Here is a 12730-nt window from a genome sequence, read left to right as displayed (position 1 = left end):
TTTCGCATGGATTTGAAGCTAACTCGTTTGTATCACATGCAGTTGAAGTTAAATAATGTATATCACAAGTATTTGAAGCTAAACGATTTGTTTCGCATGGATTTGAAGATAAGCCCTATACTTCGCATTGATTTGAAGCTAAATCATGTGTTTCGCATGGATTTGAATCTAACTCGTTTGTTTCGCATGCAGTTGAAGCTAAATCATGTATATCACAAGTATTTGAATCTAAACCATTTGATTCGCACGGATTTGATGATAACTCTTCTAGTTCGCATTGATTTGAAGCTAAATCATGGGTTTCGCATTGATTTAAAGCTAACTCGTTGTTTCGCATGCAGTTGAAGCTAAATCATGTATATCACAAGTATTTGAATCTAAACCATTTGATTCGCACGGATTTGATGATAACCCTTCTACTTCGCATTGATTTGAAGCTAAATCATGTGTTTCGCTTGGATTTTAAGCTAACTCGTTTGTTTCACATGCAGTTGAGTTAAATCATGAATATCATAAGTATTTGAAGCTAAACGGTTTGTTTCGCATGGATTTGAAGATAAGCCTCCTACTTCGCATTGATTTGATGCTAAATCATGTGCTTCGCATGTATTTGAAGCTATCTCGGTTATATCGCATGCAGTTGAAGCTAAATCATGTATATCACAAGTATTTCAAGCTAAAACATTTGATTCGCATGGATTTGAAACACAGCATTCTACTTCGCATTGATTTGAAGCTAAACCATTTGTTTCGCATTGATTCAAAGATCAGTCTTCCACTTCGCATTGATTTGAAGCTAAATCATGTTTTTCGCATGGATTTGAAGCTAACACGTTTGTTTCGCATGCTGTTGAAGCGAAATCATGTATAAAACAAGTGTTTGAAGCTAAACGATTTGTTTCGCATGGGTTCGAAGATAAGCCTTCTACTTCGCATTTATTTGAAGCTAAATCATGTTTTTCGCTTGGATTTGAAGCTAACTCGTTTGTTACGCACGCAGTTGAAGCTAAATCATGTATATCACGAGAATTTGAAGCTAAAACATTTGATTCGCACGGATTTGAAGCAAAGCCTTCTACTTCGCATTGATTTGAAGCTAAATCATGTGTTTCGCACGGATTTGAAGCTAACTCGATTGTTTCGCATGCCGTTGAAGCTAAATCATGTATATCACAAGAGTTTGAAGCTAAATCATTTGTTTCGCATGGATTCGAAGATGACCCTTCTACTTCGCTTTGATTTGAAGCGAAATCATGTGTTTCGCATGGATTTGAAGCAAAGCCTTCTACTTCGCATTGATTTGAGTCTAAATCACGTGTTTCGCTTGGATTTGAAGCTAACTCGATTTTTTCGCATGCAGTAGAAGCTAAATCATGTATATCACTGGTATTTGAAGCTAAACCATTTCTTTCGCAAGAATTCGTAGATAACCCTACTAATTCGCTTTGATTTGAAGCTAAATCATGTGTTTCACATGGATTTGAAGCTAACTCGTTTGTTTCGCATGCAGTTGAAGCTAAATCATGTATATCACAGGTGTTTGAAGCTAAACCATTTGTTTCGCATGGATTCGAAGATAAGCCTTCTACTTCGCATTGATTTGAATCTTAATAATGTGTTTCGCTTGGATTTGAAGCTAACTCGTTTGTTCCGCACGCAGTTGAAGCTAAATCATGTATATCACGAGAATTTGAAGCTAAAACATTTGATTCGCACGGATTTGAAGCAAAGCCTTCTACTTCGCATTGATTTGAAGCTAAATAATGTGTTTCGCTTGGATTTGAAGCTAACTCGATTGTTTCGCATGCCGTTGAAGCTAAATCATGTATATGACAAGTATTTGAAGCTAAACCATTTGTTTCGCATGGATTCAAAGATCAGTCTTCTACTTCGCATTGATTTGAAGCTAAATCATGTTTTTCGCATCGATATGAAGCTAACTCGTTGTTTTCGCATGCAGTTGAAGCAAAATAATGCATATCACAGGTATTTGAAGCTAAACCATTTATTTCGCATGCATTCGAAGATAAGCCTTCTACTTCGCATAGATTTGAAGCTAACTCGTTTGTTTCGCATGCTGTTGAAGCTAAATCATGTATATCACAAGTATTTGAAGCTAAACCTCTTGTTTCGCATGGATTCGAAGATCAGTCTTCTACTTCGCATTGATTGGAAGCTAAATCATATGTTTCGCAAGGATTTGAAGCTAACTCGTTGGTTTCGCAAGCAGTTGAAGCTAAATCATGTATATCACAAGTATTTGAAGCTAAACCACTTGTTTCGCATGGATTCAAAGATCAGTCTTCTACTTCGCAGTGATTGGAAGCTAAATCATCCGTTCCGCAAGGATTTGAAGCTAACTCGTTATTTTCGCATGCAGTAGAAGGTAAATCATGTATATCACAAGTATTTGAAGCTAAACCACTTGTTTCACATGTATTCGAAGATAACCCTTCTACTTCGCATTGATTTGAAGCTAAATAATGTGTTTCGCATGGATTTGATGCTGACTCGTTTGTTTCTCATGCAATTGAAACTGAATCATGTATATCACAAGTATTTGAAGCTAAATCATTAGTTTCTCATTAATTTGAAGTTAAGCCTTCTACTTCGCATTGATTTGTGGCTAAATCATGTGTTTCGCATGTATTTAAAGCTAACTTGTTCGTTTCGCCTGCATTTGAAGCTATATCACTTCTATCGCAAGTATCTGAAGCTAAATCATTCGTTTCTCGTGGATTTGAAGCTAAACCATCTACATCGCATTTATTTGAAGATAAATCATGTGTTACGCATCGATTTGAAGCTAACTCGTTTGATTCGCCTGCATTTGAAGCAAAATCACGTATATCACAAGTATTTAAAACTAAACCACTTGTTTCGCATGGATTCGAAGATAACCCTTCTACTTCGCATTGATTTGAAGCTAAATAATGTGTTTCGCATGGATTTGAAGCTAACTCGTTGGTTTCGCAAGCAGTTGAAGCTAAATCGAGTATGTCACAAGTATTTGAAGCTAAACAATTTGTTTCGCATGGATTTGAAGCTAATGCTTCAACTTCGCGGTGACTTGATGCTAAATCATATTTTCGCTTGGATTTGAAGCTAACTCGTTTGTTTCGCACGCAGTTGAACCTAAATCATGTACATCACAAGTATTTGAAGCTAAACCATTTGAAGCAAAATCACGTATATCACAAGTATTTAAAGCTAAACCACTTGTTTCGCATGGATTCGAAGATAACCCTTTTACTTCGCATTGATTTGAAGCTAAATCATGTGTTTCGCATGGATTTGAAGCTGACTCGTTTGTTTCGCATGCAATTGAAACTGAATCATGTATATCACATGTATTTGAAGCTGAACCATTTGATTCCCATGGATTTGAAGCTAAGCCTTCTACTTCGTATTGATTTGAAGCTAAATCATGTGTTTCGCATGGATTTGAAGCTGACTCGTTTGTTTCGCAGGCTGGTGAAGCTAAATCAAGTATATTACAAGTATTTGAAGCTAAACCATATGTTTCGAACGGATACGAAGTTCAGCCTTCTACTTCGCATTTTGATTTGTAGCTAACTCGTATGTTTCGCATGCAGTTGAAGCTAAATCATGTATATCACAAGTATTTCAAGCTAATCCGTTTGATTGGCATGGATTTGAAGCTAAGACTTCTACTTTCGCATTGATTCAAAGATATATCATGTTTTTCGCTTGTATTTGAAGCTAACTCGTTTGTATCGCAGGCAGTTGAAGCTTAATCATGTATATCACAAGTATTTGAAGTTAAACCATTTGTTTCGCATGGATTCGAAGATAAGCGTTCTACTTCGCATTGAATTGAAGCTAAATCATGTGTTTCGCATGGATTTGAAGCTAACACGTTTGTTTCGCATGCTGTTGAAGCTAAATCATGCATAAAACAAGTGTTTGAAGCTAAACGATTTGTTTCGCATGGGTTCGAAGATAAGCCTCCTACTTCGCACTTATTTGGAGCTAAATTATGTTTTTCGCTTGGATGTGAAGCTAACTCGTTTGTTTCGCACGCAGTTGAAGCTAAATCATGTTTATCACGAGAATTTGTAGCTAAACCATTTGATTCGCACGGATTTGAAGCAAAGCCTTCTACTTCGCATTAATTTGGAGCTAAATCATGTGTTTCGCATGGATTTAAAGCTAACTCGTTTGTTTCGCATGCAGTAGAAGCTAAATCATGTATATCACTGGTATTTGAAGCTAAACCACTTCTTTCGCAAGAATTCGTAGATAACCCTACTAATTCTCTTTGATTTGAAGCTAAATCATGTGTATCGCATGGATTTGAAGCTAACTCGTTTGTTTCGCATGCAGTTGATGGTAAAACATGTATATCACAGGTGTTTGAAGCTAAACCATTTGTTTCGCACGGATTCGAAGATAAGCCTTCTACTTCGCATTGATTTGAATCTAAATCACGTGTTTCGCATGGATTTGAAGCTAACTCGTTTGTTACGCACGCAGTTGAAGCTAAATCATGTATATCACGAGAATTTGAAGCTAAAACATTTGATTCGCACGGATTTGAAGCAAAGCCTTCTACTTCGCATTGATTTGAAGCTAAATCATGTGTTTCGCACGGATTTGAATCTAACTCGATTGTTTCGCATGCAGTTCAATCTAAATCATGTATATCACAAGTATTTGAAGCTAAACCATTTGCTTTCGCATGGATTTCAAGCTAACTCGTTTGTTTCGCATGCTGTTGAAGCTAAATCATGTATATCACAAGTATTTGATGCAAAACCACTTGTTTCGCATGGATTCAAAGATCAGCCTTCCACTTCGCAGTGATTCGAAGCTAAATCATGTGTTTCGCTTGGATTTCAAGCTAACTCGTTTGTTTCGCACGCAGTTGATGCTAAATTATGTATATCACAAGTATTTGAAACTGAACCATTTGTTTCGCATAGATTTGAAGCTAACTTGTTTGTTTCGCATGCAGTTGAAGCAAAAATCAAGTATTTCACAAGTATTTGAAGCTAAACCATTTGTTTCCCATGGATTCGAAGATCAGCCTTCCACTTCGCAGTGATTCGAAGCTAAATCATGTGTTTCGCTTGGATTTGTAGCTAACTCGTATGTTTCGCATGCAGTTGAAGCTAAATCATGTATATCACAAGTATTTCAAGCTAATCCGTTTGATTGGCTTGGATCTGAAGCTAAGACTTCTACTATCGCATTGATTCAAAGATAAATCATGTTTTTCGCTTGTATTTGAAGCTAACTCGTTTGTTTCGCATGCTGTTGAAGCTATATCATGTATATCACAAGTATTTGAAGTTAAACCGTTTGTTTCGCATGGAGTTGATCCTAAATGATGTATATCACAAGTATTTGTAGCTAAACCATTTGTTTCGCATGGATTCGAAGATAAGCCTTCTACTTCGCATTGATTTAAACCTAAATCATGTGCTTCGCATGGATTTGAAGCTAACTCGTTTGATTCGCATGCTGTTGAAGCTAAATCATGTATATCACAAGTATTTGAAGCTAAACCACTTGTTTCGCATGGATTCGAAGATAACCCTTCTGCTTCGCATTGATTTGAAGCTAAATAATGTGTTTCGCATGGATTTGAAGCTAACTCGTTCGTTTCGCATGCAATTGAAACTGAATCATGTATATCACAAGTATTTGTAGCTAAATCATTAGTTTCTCATTAATTTGAAGCTAAGCCTTCTACTTCGCATTGATTTGTAGCTAAATCATGTGTTTCGCATGTATTTAAAGCTAACTTGTTCGTTTCGCCTACATTTGAAGCTATATCACTTCTATCGCAAGTATCTGAAGCTAAATCATTCGTTTCTCGTGGATTTGAAGCTAAACCATCTACATCGCATTTATTTGAAGATAAATCATGTGTTACGCATCGATTTGAAGCTAACTCGTTTGATTCGCCTGCATTTGAAGCAAAATCACGTATATCACAAATATTTGAAGCTAAACCATTTGTCTCGCATGGATTCGAAGATAAGCCTTCTACTTCGCATTGATTTGAAGCTAAATCATGTGTTTCGCTTGGATTTACAGCTAACTCGTTTGTTTCACATGCAGTTGTAGCTAAATCATGTATTAAACAAGTTTTTGAAGATAAACTATTCGTCTCGAACGGATTTGAAGCTGAACCACGTGTTTCGAATGAATTTGAAGCTAAATCATGTGTTTCGCCTGAATTTGAAGCTAACTCGTTTGTTTCGCATGCAGTTGAATCTAAATCATGTATATCACCAGTATTTGAAGCTAAACCATTTGTTTCGCATGGATTCGAAGATCAGACTTCTGCTTCGCACTGATTTGAAGCGGAATAGTGTATTTCGCTTGGATTTGAAGCTAACTCGTTGGTTTCGGATGCAGTTGAAGCTAAATCATGTATATCACAAGTATTAGAAGCTAAACCATTAGTTTCGCATGGATTTGAAGCTAAGTTTTTTACTTCGCATTGATTTGAAGCTAAATCATGTGTTTCGCATGGATTGGCAGCTAACTCGTCGTTTTCTCCTGTATTAGAAGCGATATCACATATATTCGCAAGTATTTGATGTTCAATCATTGGTCTGGCATGGATTTGAAGCTAAGCCTTATACTTCGCCTTCATTTGAACCTAAATCATGTGTTTCGCATGAATTTGAATCTAACTGTTTGCTTCGCCTGCATTTGAAGCAGTATCACTTATATCGCAAGTATTTGAAGCTAAATCATTTGTTTCGCATGGATTTGAAGCTAAGCCTTTAGCTTCGCATTGATTTGAAGCTAAATCATGTGTTTCGCTTGGATTTGAAACTAAGCCTTCTACTTCGCATTGATTTGAAGCTAAATCATAAGTTCCGCATGGATTTGTAGCTAACTCGTTTGTTTCTCCTGCATTTGAAGCTATATCACTTATATACGCATTTATTTGAAGATAAATCATTGGTCTCGCATGGATTTGAAGCTAAGCCTTCTACTTCGCATTGATTTGAAGCTAAATCATGTGATTAGCATATATTTGAAGCTAACTCGTTTGTTTCGCCTGCATTTGAAGTTATATTATATATATCGCAAGTACTTGAAGCTAAATCATTTATATCGCAAGTATTTGAAGCTATAGCATTTGTTTCGCATGTATTTGAAGATAAGCCTTCGTCTTCGCATTGATTTGCAGCTAAATCATGTGTTTCACATGCATCTGAAGGTAACTCGTCTGTTTCGCCTGCATTTGGACCTATATCACTTACATTGGCAAGTATTTGAAGCTAAATCTTTCGTTTCGCGTGGATTTGAAGCTAAGCCTTCTACTTCACGTTGATTTGAATTTAAATCGTGTTTTCCGCTGGATTTGAAGCTACCTCGTTTATTTCGCATGGAGTTGAACCTAAATGATGTATATCACAAGTATTTGTAGCTAAACCATTTGTTTCGCATGGATTCGAAGATAAGCCTTCTACTTCGCATTGATTTAAACCTAAATCATGTGCTTCGCATGGATTTGAAGCTAACTCGTTTGTTTCGCATGCTGTTGAAGCGTAATCATGTATATCACAAGTATTTGAAGCTAAACCACTTGTTTCGCATGGATTCGAAGATAACCCTTCTACTTCGCATTGATTTGAAGCTAAATAATGTGTTTCGCATGGATTTGAAGCTAACTCGTTCGTTTCGCATGCAATTGAAACTGAATCATGTATATCACAAGTATTTGAAGCTAAACCATTTGTTTCGCATGAATATTAAGCCAAACCATGTGTTTCGCATGGATTTGAAACTAACTCGTTTGTTTCGCCAGCATTTGAAGCTAAATCATGTATATCACAAGTGTAGGAAGCTAATCCATTTGTTTCGCATGGATTCGAAGATAAGCTTTCTACTTCGCATTGATTTAAAGCTAAATCATGTGTTTCGCAAGGATTTGAAGATAACTCGTTCGTTTCTCATGCAGTTGAAGAGAAATCATATATATCACAAGTATTTGAAGTTAAACCATTTGTTTCGCATGGATTTGAATCTAAGCCTTCTACTTCGCACTGATTTGAAGCTAAATCATGTGTTTCGCATGGATTTGAGGATAACTCGTTTGTTTCTCATGCAGTTGTAGAGAAATCATGTATGTCACAAGTATTTGTAGTTAAACCATTTGTTTCGCATGGATTTGAATCTAAGCCTTCTACATCGCATTGATTTGAAGTTAAATCATGTGCTTCGCTTGGATTTGATGCTAAATCGTGTGATTCGCATTGATTTGAAGCTAACACGATTGTTTCGCCTGCATTTGAAGAGACATCACATATGTTCGCAAGTATTTGACACTTAATCTTTCGTTTCGCATGGATTTGAAGCTAAGCCTTCAACTTCGCATGAATTTGAAGCTAAATAATGTGTTTCGCATGAATTTGATGTTAACTCGTTTGTTTCGCATGCAATTGAACCTGAATCATGTATATCACATGTATTTGAAGCTAAACCATTTGATTCCCATGGATTTGAAGCTAAGCCTTCTACTTCGCATTGATTTGAAGCTAAATCATGTGTTTCGCATGGATTTGAAGCTGATTCGTTTGTTTCGCAGGCTGGTGAAGCTAAATCAAGTATATTACAAGTATTTGAAGCTAAACCATTTGTTTCGAACGGATACGAAGATAAGCCTTCTACTTCGCATTGAATTGAAGCTAAATCATGTGTTTCGCATGGATTTGAAGCTAACTCATCGTTTTCTCCTGTATTAGAAGCGATATCACATATATTCGCAAGCATTTAATGCTCAATCATTCGTTTCGCAAGGATTTGAAGCTAAGCCTTCTATTTCGCATAGATTTGAAGCTAAATCATGTGTTTCGCTTGGATTTACAGCTAACTCGTTTGTTTCACATGCAGTTGTAGCTAAACCATTTATTAAACAAGTTTTTGAAGATAAACTATTCGTCTCGAATGGATTTGAAGCTGAACCACGTGTTTCGAATGAATTTGAAGCTAAATCATGTGTTTCGCCTGAATTTGAAGCTAACTCGTTTGTTTCGCATGCAGTTGAATCTAAATCATGTATATCACCAGTATTTGAAGCTAAACCATTTGTTTCGCATGGATTCGAAGATGAGACTTCTGCTTCGCACTGATTTGAAGCGGAATAGTGTATTTCGCTTGGATTTGTAGCTTACTCGTTGGTTTCGCATGCAGTTGAAGCTAAATCATGTATATCACAAGTATTAGAAGCTAAACCATTAGTTTCGCATGGATTTGAAGCTAAGTTTTTTACTTCGCATTGATTTGAAGCTAAACCATTAGTTTCGCATGGATTTGAAGCTAAGTTTTTTACTTCGCATTGATTTGAACCTAAATCATGTGTTTCGCATGAATTTGAATCTAACTGTTTGCTTCGCCTGCATTTGAAGCAGTATCACTTATATCGCAAGTATTTGAAGCTAAATCATTTGTTTCGCATGGATTTGAAGCTGACTCGTTTGTTTCGCATGGATTTGAAGCTAAGCCTTTAACTTCGCATTGATTTGAAGCTAAATCATGTGTTTCGCATGGATTTAAAGCCAACTCGTTTGTTTCGCATGCAGTTGAAGCTAAATCATGTATATCACAAGTGTTTGAAGCTAAATCATTTGTTTCGCATGGATTCGAAGATAACCCTTCTACTTCGCATTGATTTGAAGCTAAATCATGTGTTTCGCATTGATTCAAAGATCAGTCTTCCACTTCGCATTGATTTGGAGTTAAATCATGTGTTTCGCATGGATTTAAAGCTAACTCGTTGTTTCGCATGCAGTTGAAGCTAAATCATATATATCACAAGTGTTTGAAGCTAAACCATTTGTTTCGCATGGATTCGAAGATAACCCTTCTACTTCGCATTGATTTGAAGCTAAATCATGTGTTACGCATGGATTTAAAGCTAACTCGTTTGTCTCGCATGCACTTGAATATAAATCAAGTATATCACAAGTATTTGAAGCTAAACGATTTGTTTCGCATGGATTTGAAGATAAGCCTCCTACCTCGCATTGATTTGATGCTAAATCATGTGTTTTATATCGCATGCAGTTGAAGCTAAATCATGTATATCACAAGTATTTGAAGCCAAACATTTGATTCGCATGGATTTGAAACTCAGCATTCTACTTCGCATTGATTTGAAGCTAAATCATGTATTCCGCTTGGATTTTAAGCTAACTCATTTGTATCACATGCAGTTGAAGTTAAATCATGTATATCACAGGTATTTGAAGCTAAACCATTTGATTCCCATGGATTTAAGGCTATGCCTTCTACTTCGCATTGATTTGGAGTTATAATCATGTGTTTCGCATGGATTTGAATCTATCTCGTTTGTTTCGCTGCACTTGAATATAAATCAAGCATATCACAAGTATTTGAAGCTAAACCGTTTGATTCGCATGGATTTGAAGCTAAGCCTTCTACCTCGCATTGATTTGAAGATAAATCATGTGTTTCGCATGGATTTGAAGCTAACTCGTTTGTTTCGCATGCACTTGAATCTAAACTATGCATATCACAAGTATTTGAAGCTAAACCGATTGATTCGCATGGATTTGAAGCTAAGCCTTCTACCTTGCATTGATTTGAAGATTAATCATGTGTTTCGCTTGGATTTGAAGCTAACTCGTTTGTTTCGCACGCACTTGAATCTAAATCAAGTACATCACAAGTATTTGAAGCTAAACCGTTTGATTCGCATGGATTTGAAGCTAAGCCTTCTACTTCGCATTGATTTGATGCCAAATGATGTGTTTCGCATGGATTTAAAGCGCACTCGTTTGTTTCGCCTGCATTTGAAGCTATATCACTTATATTGGCAAGTATTTGAAGCTAAATCTTTCGTTTCGCGTGGATTTAAAACTAAGCATTCTACTTCACGTTGATTTGAACTTAAATCATATTTTCGCTGGATTTGAAGCTAACTCGTTTGTTTCGCATGCATTTGAAGCTAAATGATGTATATCACAAGTATTTGAGGCTAAACCATTTGTTTCGCATTGATTCGAAGATAAGCCTTCGTCTTGGCATTGATTTGAAGCTAAATCATGTGTTTCGCATGGATTTGAAGCTAAGTATTCTACTTCGCATTGATTTGAAGCTAAATCATGTGATTCGCATTGATTTGGGTGTAATTCATGTGTTTCGCATGGATTTGAAGCTAAGCCTGCTACATAGCATTGATTTGAAGCCAAATCATGTGTTTCGCATGGTTTTAGAGCTAACTCGTTATTTCGCCTGCATTTGGAGCTAAATCATGTATATCACAAATATTTGAAGCTAAACCATTTGTCTCGCATGGATTCGAAGATAAGCCTTCTACTTCGCATTGATATTAATCTAAATGATGCGTTTCGCATGGATTTAAAGCTAACTCGTTTGTTTCGCATGCTGTTGAAGCTAAATCATTTATATCACAAGTATTTGAAGCTAAACCAATTGTTTCGCATGGATTTGAAGATCAGCCTTCTACTTCGCATTGATTTGAAGCTAAATCATGTGTTTCGCATGGATTTGAAGCTAACTCGATTGTTTCGCATGCATTTGAAGCTAAATCATGTATATCACAAGTATTTGAAGCTAAACCATTTGTTTCGCATGGATTCGAATATCAGCCTTCTGCTTCGCAGTGATTTGATGTTAAATCATATGTTTCGCATGGATTTGAAGCTAAGCCTTCTACCTCGCATTGATTTGAAAATAAATCATGTGTTTCGCTTGGATTTGAAGCTAACTCGTTTGTTTCGCACGCACTTGAATCTAAATCAAGTATATCACAAGTATTTGAAGCTAAACCATTTGTTTTGCATGGATTCGAAGATCAGCCTTCTGCCTCGCTTTGATTTGATGTTAAATCATATGTTTCGCATGGATTTGAAGCTATCTCGTTTGTTACGCATGCACTTGAATCTAAATCATGTATATCACAAGCATTTGAAGCTAAACCATTTGATTCGCGTGGATTTGAAGCTAGGCCTTCTACTTTGCATTGATTTGAAGCTAAATCATGTGTTTCGCTTGGATTTCAAGCTAACTCGTATGTTTCGCACGCTGTTGACGCCAAATCATGTATATCACAAGTATTTGAACCTAAACCATTTTATTCGCATGGGTTTGAAGCTAAGCCTTCTACTTCGCATTGAATTGAAGCTCAATCATGTGTTTCGCTTGGATTTGAAGCTAACTCGTTCGTTTCGCACGCAGTTGAATCTGAATCATGTATATCACAAGTATTTGAATCTAAACCATTTGATTCGCATGGATTTGAAGATAAGCCTTCTACTTCGCATTGATTTCAAGCTAAATCACGTGTTTCGCATGGATTTGAAGCTAACTCGTTTGATTCGCGTGCAGTTGAAGCTAAATCATGTACATCAGAAGTATTTGAAGCTAAACCGTTTGTTTCGCATGAATTTGAAAATAAGCCACCTAATTCGCTTTGATTTGAATCTAAATCATGTGTTTCCCTTGGATTTGAAGCCAACTTCGTTATTTTCGCAAGCAGTTGAAGCTAAATCGTGTTTATCACAAGTATCTGTAACTAAATCATGTGTTTCTCATGAATGTTAAGCTAAACCATTTGTTTCGCATGAATTTGAAATAAATCATGTGGTTCGCATGGATTTGAAGCTATCTCGTTTGTGTCGCATGCAGTTGAAGCTATATCATGTACATCACAAGTATTTGAAGCTTAACCATTTGTTTCGCATGGATTTGAGGC

The sequence above is a fragment of the Megalopta genalis genome, unplaced genomic scaffold (genome assembly GCF_051020955.1).
Source record: "Megalopta genalis isolate 19385.01 unplaced genomic scaffold, iyMegGena1_principal scaffold0026, whole genome shotgun sequence".
NCBI lineage: Eukaryota > Metazoa > Arthropoda > Insecta > Hymenoptera > Halictidae > Megalopta > Megalopta genalis.
The sequence above is the reverse complement of the archived record's forward strand: the minus strand, read 5'-3'. Positions refer to the sequence as shown.